Raw genomic sequence first — 7,044 nt, 5'->3', positions numbered from 1 at the left:
CAACACACACTCACCTCCCTCCACCCAACACACACTCACCCCTCCCCACCCAACACACACTCAGCTCCCTCCGCCCAACACACACTCAGCTCCCTCCACCCAACACACACTCACCCCTCCCCACCCAACACACACTCACCTCCCTCCACCCAACACACACTCAGCTCCCTCCGCCCCACCCACCTCCTTCTGACTTGAGATTCTGCGACTCGGTTACCACAGGGCTAAGGCTCATGCTAGCTCCGGCTCCAGGGAGCCCTCAGACCAGTGGGGGAAGGACCCTCCTCCATCTCCTCCACCTCCTCCACCTCCTCCATCTCCTCTCTGCCCGGTGTTAACAGAGCTGCTCCTTAAAGATGTAGAGAGGGGGTCCCCGTCCGACCAGACCTCCTTTCATCATGCTAACCACTAACTGCGCTCTGCTTAGGCTACGTCGGAGGCCCTCGGGCACTGGGGGGGGGGGGGGGTGGCACCATGGGGGAGGGGGGGCAGCTGAGAGCACGGCCCCCCAGCAGAGAGAGGGTCTCTGGTTAATGAGAGAGAGGGTCGGTTACAGCACTCAGGAGCTCCAGCGTCTCGCTGCTCCTCAGCTCGCTGCTCCTCAGCTCGCTGCTCTCCACAGATATGCGAGGGGGGGGTCTGTGTAACCCTAGACCCCCGACCCAACACATAAACCCCAACATGCTCCAAGGGGACCGGTTCTCCATGAGCACGTTTGCGAAGCCACTTGTTCCTAAGAATAACGCCGGAGATATGAAGGGATGCTAATGCTAATGCTACATGGAGACCTCTGTGTGGACACTAGGGTGCTAATGCAAATGCTACATGGAGACCTCTGTGTAGACACTAGAGTGCTAATGCAAATGCTACATGGAGACCTCTGTGTGGACACTAGGGTGCTAATGCAAATGCTACATGGAGACCTCTGTGTGGACACTAGGGTGCTAATGCAAATGCTACATGGCATGTTTTAGATGGTGTTGAGTGTCCTCAGTGTGCTGACGGTGTGAAATCCCCTCCTGGATATCTGTGAAGTTCCACGTCTCAGCATCTCCCTTGAACACTTGGTCAGTTCTGATCTCTTCATGTATCAAGTCCAGGTCTGAGGGCGACTGTATGTTAGAGTCTATCAAGTCCAGGTCTGATCCCAGGGTGACTGTATGTTAGTCTATCAAGTCCAGGTCAGATGAGAGTTTTACCAGAAGACTGGTTGTGAAATAATTCCAAAATGAAGTTCTGAACCTCGCTTTAGCGAGTAGAGGGAGTAGAGTAGAACTAGACAGTAGAACTAGACAGTGGAACCAGAAAAGAATAGAACTATACAGTAGAACTAGAGAGTGGAATAGACAGTATAACCAGACAGTAGAACCAGGGAAGGGTAGACAGTAGAACCAGGGTAGAGGAGACAGTAGAACCAGAGTAGAGGAGACAGTAGAACCAGAGTAGAGTAGACAGCAGAGCCAGAATAGACAGTAGAATCAGAGTAGAGTAGGTAGTAGAACCAGACAGTAGAACCAGAGTAGAGAAGGTAGTAGAACCAGACAGTAGAACCAGAGTAGAGGAGGTAGTAGAACCACAGTACAGGAGACAGTAGAACCAGAGTAGAGGAGACAGTAGAACCAGAGTAGAGGAGGTAGTAGAACCAGAGTAGAGGAGACAGTAGAACCAGAGTAGAGGAGGTAGTAGAACCAGAGTAGAGGAGGTAGTAGAACCAGAGTAGAGGAGACAGTAGAACCAGAGTAGAGGAGGTAGTAGAACCAGAGTAGAGGAGGTAGTGGACCGTGGGGTCGCTGTGCTGCGGGAGAGGGACCCCAGGGCCCCCCTGGGGTTGGGAGTCAGGGAGCTCAGGGTCAAAGGTGACAGGAAGCCGTGGGGGGGGGGGGGGGGGGGGGGGGGGGGGGGGGGGGGTTGGGCTTGTTCACACCTGTCAGACGACAGTAGAGCTGGGATCACGTTGTAGACAGCGGACAGAATATTACTGTAGTACTATAGTGTGTTAAATATATATACCATATTACTACGAGTGGAAGACATATTACTGTAGTATTACTAGTGTATTAAACATAAATACCATATTACTACGAGTGGAAGACATATTTCCTGCTATGAGATATTACCACAGTACTGTAGCGTATTAAATATAAGCATATTACTTCTAGTGTATTGAATATAACCATATTACTATAGTGTATTAAATATAACCATATTACTTCTAGTGTATTAAATATAACCATATTAATATAGTGCTTTAAATATGAGCATAGTAATACAAGTGTATTAAATATTACCAAAGTACTGCTAGTGGAAGACATATTACCATTGTACTACTAGAGTATTACATATAACCATACTTCTAGTGAATTAAATATAACCAGATTACTACTAGTGTATTAAATATGGGCATAGTAGTATAGAACAACTAGGCCAGAGTATTGCAGTACTACTAGTGTATTAGATAGGGTTAGGGTTAGGTGTGTGTGTGTGTGTGTGTGTGTGTGTGTGTGTGTGTGTGTGTGTGTGTGTGTGTGTGTGTGTGTGTGTGTGTCTGTGTGTGTGTGTGTCTGTGTGTGTGTGTGTGTGTGTGTGTGTGTGTGTGTGTAGTTCAGATCCTTTCTGCTGACATGAGTTTTACAGATGAACACACACCTGTTGTACACACACACACACACACACACACACACACACACACACACACACACACACACACACACACACACACACACACACACACACACACACACACACACACACACACACGCCTCTGCTAGATACAATACTGGACGGACAGACAGACAAACTGCCATCTGCAGACCCCCCTGTCCCCACCCAGGTCCTCCCCTGCTGAGCCTCTCCAGGGTGATTAACCAGTCGGTGACTGGGGGTGGGGTGGGGGGGGTGGGGGGACTGGGAAGAGACTCTGGGGGAAACTCCTACGGGAACCTGGAGCCTGAGAAGGTCTCTCCATCAGCCTCAATGTGGTGGAGACATCTCCTCCCCTTCTCCTCTCCACCTGGACCTGCACCTCCAGCCTCCACCTCTCCTCTCCACCTCTCCTCTCCACCTCCACCCAATATCATCCCACTGCAGACACAAATGGGCGGTCTCGTGTGGTGGGGGTTCTCGTTTACGCAGAGTAGAACGCCCCCTTCTTCTTCTTCGTCTACTTTCTTGCTGAACTGTATTCAAAGTTCTCCGTCGGGATGTCAGATACGCAATGCAATTCGCCGCCCGATCGATCTTATATGTTTGATTACAAACCACGTAAATAGTGTTGCAAATGAACTTCCAAAGCTTTTCAAGTCTTAGTTGGTGTTTTATTGGTTTTTAATGTGCAAAGTAAACAATGTACAAAGTAAATAAGGTGCAAAGTCAAACCGGAGAATTGATTCTGGAAATGAGAGGACCAATCACAGCTCTTGCCGTCTCCGTTGCGTCGACGGATAGTTAAAAAATATTGGATGCGCAGGTAAGCTACGGAGATGGTCTCCGACAGGCTCTCCGGCTACGGAGAGGGCTCTCCGTGTCTACTTACAGCACTTTACGGAGGACCATAAACTGGCCTAACTTTCAGCGTCAACACCGGCCCCCTTCTTCTTCGCACGGCTGTCAACATCCGGAACATTCGCTAGTTCAATTTTCTCAAACAGAAGTTTCAAAATAAGAACTAGTATTAAGTACTACTAGTAGCATAGCACTAACGTTAGCCAAGGTTGGCTCCATGATTGCTAAATCTAATGAGGAAGGAAAGGAAAGGCAAGGAAGGAAAGCAGAGTATGCCTTGTGATTATGCTTCGCAGTTTGCCTTGCGAAACCCAGTATGCCTTTCGAAACACTTTGGTTGGTCGACAAAACGCTACCAGGAACGCCTAATGGGCGTTCTTGTGTCATGACGGAAACGCCCAAGCCTGCAGCTGGACCCTTCTCCCTCCACCTCGTAGTCCACCTCCACCTCCACCTCTCCCCCCTCCACCCCCACCTCCACCTCTCCTCTCCACCTCCACCTCTCCTCTCCACCTCCACCTTACCCCATCTGGAGACAGACAACATAGAGACAGACCACATAGAGACACACTACATAGAGATAGACCACATAGAAACAGACCACATATAGGCCGACTACATAGAAACAGACCACATAGAGACAGACTACATAGAGATAGACCACAGAGACGCACCCCATAGAGCAGGGGTCTTCAACTGAAATTGAACAAGGTCCAACAAGGTCAGTTCCTTCCAAGAAGGGTCCGAACCTCTAACCTACCACGTCCTAATAGCCTACTTTTGTCAAATACAATCAACATGGCATATTTCCCTATAATTTAAGATGTATTTATTTTCAATTTCCAAATAGCTTGCTTTTAACCATGAAAAACAATTAAGACAAAGTAATGCATATTAACATTTCAAGTAAACAAAACGGGTACATTCGGCCTGCATTTCAAGTAAACATAAAAAGTGCATAAGGCCTAAATGTCAAGGAAGCAGAATAGGTACACTAGGCCTACACTTCAAATAAACATGTCTTGATGAAAAAATCGCACATAAACCAAAAGCTGGGCATTATCCGTTACATCTGGAGACTCATCAATGGCTAAGGATATGCATGGGGCACTCTGAACAGCCGCATCAAGCTGTGACAGTGCGTCATCTGATAACATTTCGGATTTTCTGGTTGTCGTTGCAGCTGACATTGGGATTTGCTTTACGTTTACCTTCAAGTAACGTCTCGGCAGTGGCGTTCAAGCACACCTTCACAACAGTCGCGTCGCTGAATGTTTTTTTATGTTGCCCCAAAATCCATGCAATCTTAAATGAGCATTCATTTGCACGTTGCTGGCCTGTAAATGAGTGTGTGAAGACTGGCGTAGACCTCTCATACTGAGCTCTCAGCTCGGATATTTTCCGCGCTTTTACTTCTGACTTCTGGGGATACTCGAAGGATCTATTTTTGGATTCGTAATGCCGCTTAATATTCCCGCTTTTTATCAGCGCCACTGTTTCAACACATAAAATACACAACAAAGGTTTAGTACTGCCTTGCGGGAGAATGAACATCTATTGGTCAGTCCATTCATCTTTAAAATGTCTGTTTTCGTGGTCAACCTTCCTAATTTTCGAGCAAGCCATCTTCTCATTCCAAATCGCTCTCCAGTAAACAAATGATTTGATTGGCTATTTTTGCTTTGTATAGTGAATTCATAAAAAAATGAAAGAAAAAAAAAAGAAAGAAGAAATCACTTTATTTCGATTGATCATGGGTCCGGATAGGACCGTCACTTGGTCCGGACCCGGACCGCGGTCCGCCGTTTGGAGATGCCTGACATAGAGACACACTACATAGAGACAAACCAAATAGAAACAGACCACACAGAGACAGACCACATAGAAACAGACCACATAGAAACAGACCACATAGAAAAATACCCCATAGAGACAGACCACGTAGAGACAGACAACATAGAGACAGACCACATAGAGATAGACGACAGAGACGGACCATATAGAGACAGACCACATAGAGACACACTACAGAGAGACAGACCACATAGAAACAGACCACACAAAGACACACTACATAGAGACAGACCACAAAGAAACAGACCACATAGAGACAGACCACATAGAAACAGACAACAAAGAGATGGACCACGTAGGGACAGACTACATAGATATAGAATGCGTAGAAATCATTGCAGTTCTGTGGGATTTCAGTACAGTGGTGTCACATATATTTCTATATTTGAATGTAAATTTTTTCACCAATCAATATGTCTTTCTCTGTTGGTAAATATGTTTCTGATTGTCCTTTTCCGTTCCTCCTCATGATGGAGGAGAACCGTCCAGAGGAGAACCTCCCAGACCCAGAGGAGAACCTCCCAGAGGAGAACCTCCCAGACCCAGAGGAGAACCTCCCAGACCCAGAGGAGAACCTCCCAGAGGAGAACCTCCCAGACCCAGAGGAGAACTTCCCAGAGGAGAACCTCCCAGACCCAGAGGAGAACCTCCCAGACCCAGAGGAGAACCTCCCAGAGGAGAACCTCCCAGACCCAGAGGAGAACCTCCCAGAGGAGGACCTCCCAGACCCAGAGGAGAACCTCCCAGACCCAGAGGAGAACCTCCCAGAGGAGAACCTTCCAGACGAGAAGCTCCCAGACCCAGAGGAGAACCTCCCAGAGGAGAACCTTCCAGAGGAGAAGCTCCCAGACCCAGAGGAGAAGCTCCCAGACCCAGAGGAGAACCTCCCAGACACAGAGGAGAACCTCCCAGAGGAGAAGCTCCCAGAGGAGGACCTCCTCCAGGGACGATGCAGGGGAGGAACAACATGACTCGTCCTTGTTGCCACCATGCCCCCTGGGATGCCTCCTCCAATGCTCCCTAGGATGCCTCCTCCCATGCTGCCTAGGTTGCCCCCTCCCATGCTCCCTAGGATGTTTCCTACCTGGCTGTCAGGTGATAAGTTACGCCTCCTCAGCAGGTTCCCAACAGCCGAACCTCGCTCCACTCAGGTTTCCTCCCCCAGCGTCCCGGCCACGCCCCCCCCATGCCCCCCCCCCCCTGACCCCCGGCCGACCGCACCTGTTGGCCGACCAGCCGAGCTCCACACATGGGTTGCAGGATCCCCTTCATAAGAAAACATAGCGGACCCATTCCCCTCCTCCACCCTCCCCTCCTCCTCCACCCTCTCCTCCTCTCCACCCTTTCCTCCTCTCCACCCTCCCCTCCTCCTCCACCCTCGCCTCTCCCATCTTCCACCAGCAGTTCCCAGTGTCCAACAGTGTCCACCATTAGCATGCTGTGAATGTACTGGTAACTTCAGAATGAAGAGCAGACAGACAGACAGACAGACAGACAGAGGAGACAGAAGGACAGACTTACAGACAGAAAGACAGACAGATAGAGGAGAAAGACAGACAGACAGACAGACAGACAGACAGGCAGGACAGACAGACAGACAGACAGACAGACAGACAGACAGACAGACAGACAGACAGACAGACAGACAGACAGACAGGCAGGACAGACAGACAGACAGACAGACAGACA

The sequence above is a fragment of the Gadus chalcogrammus genome, chromosome 9, assembly GCF_026213295.1.
Source record: "Gadus chalcogrammus isolate NIFS_2021 chromosome 9, NIFS_Gcha_1.0, whole genome shotgun sequence".
NCBI classification, from domain to species: domain Eukaryota; kingdom Metazoa; phylum Chordata; class Actinopteri; order Gadiformes; family Gadidae; genus Gadus; species Gadus chalcogrammus.
Note: the sequence above shows the minus strand (reverse complement) of the source record.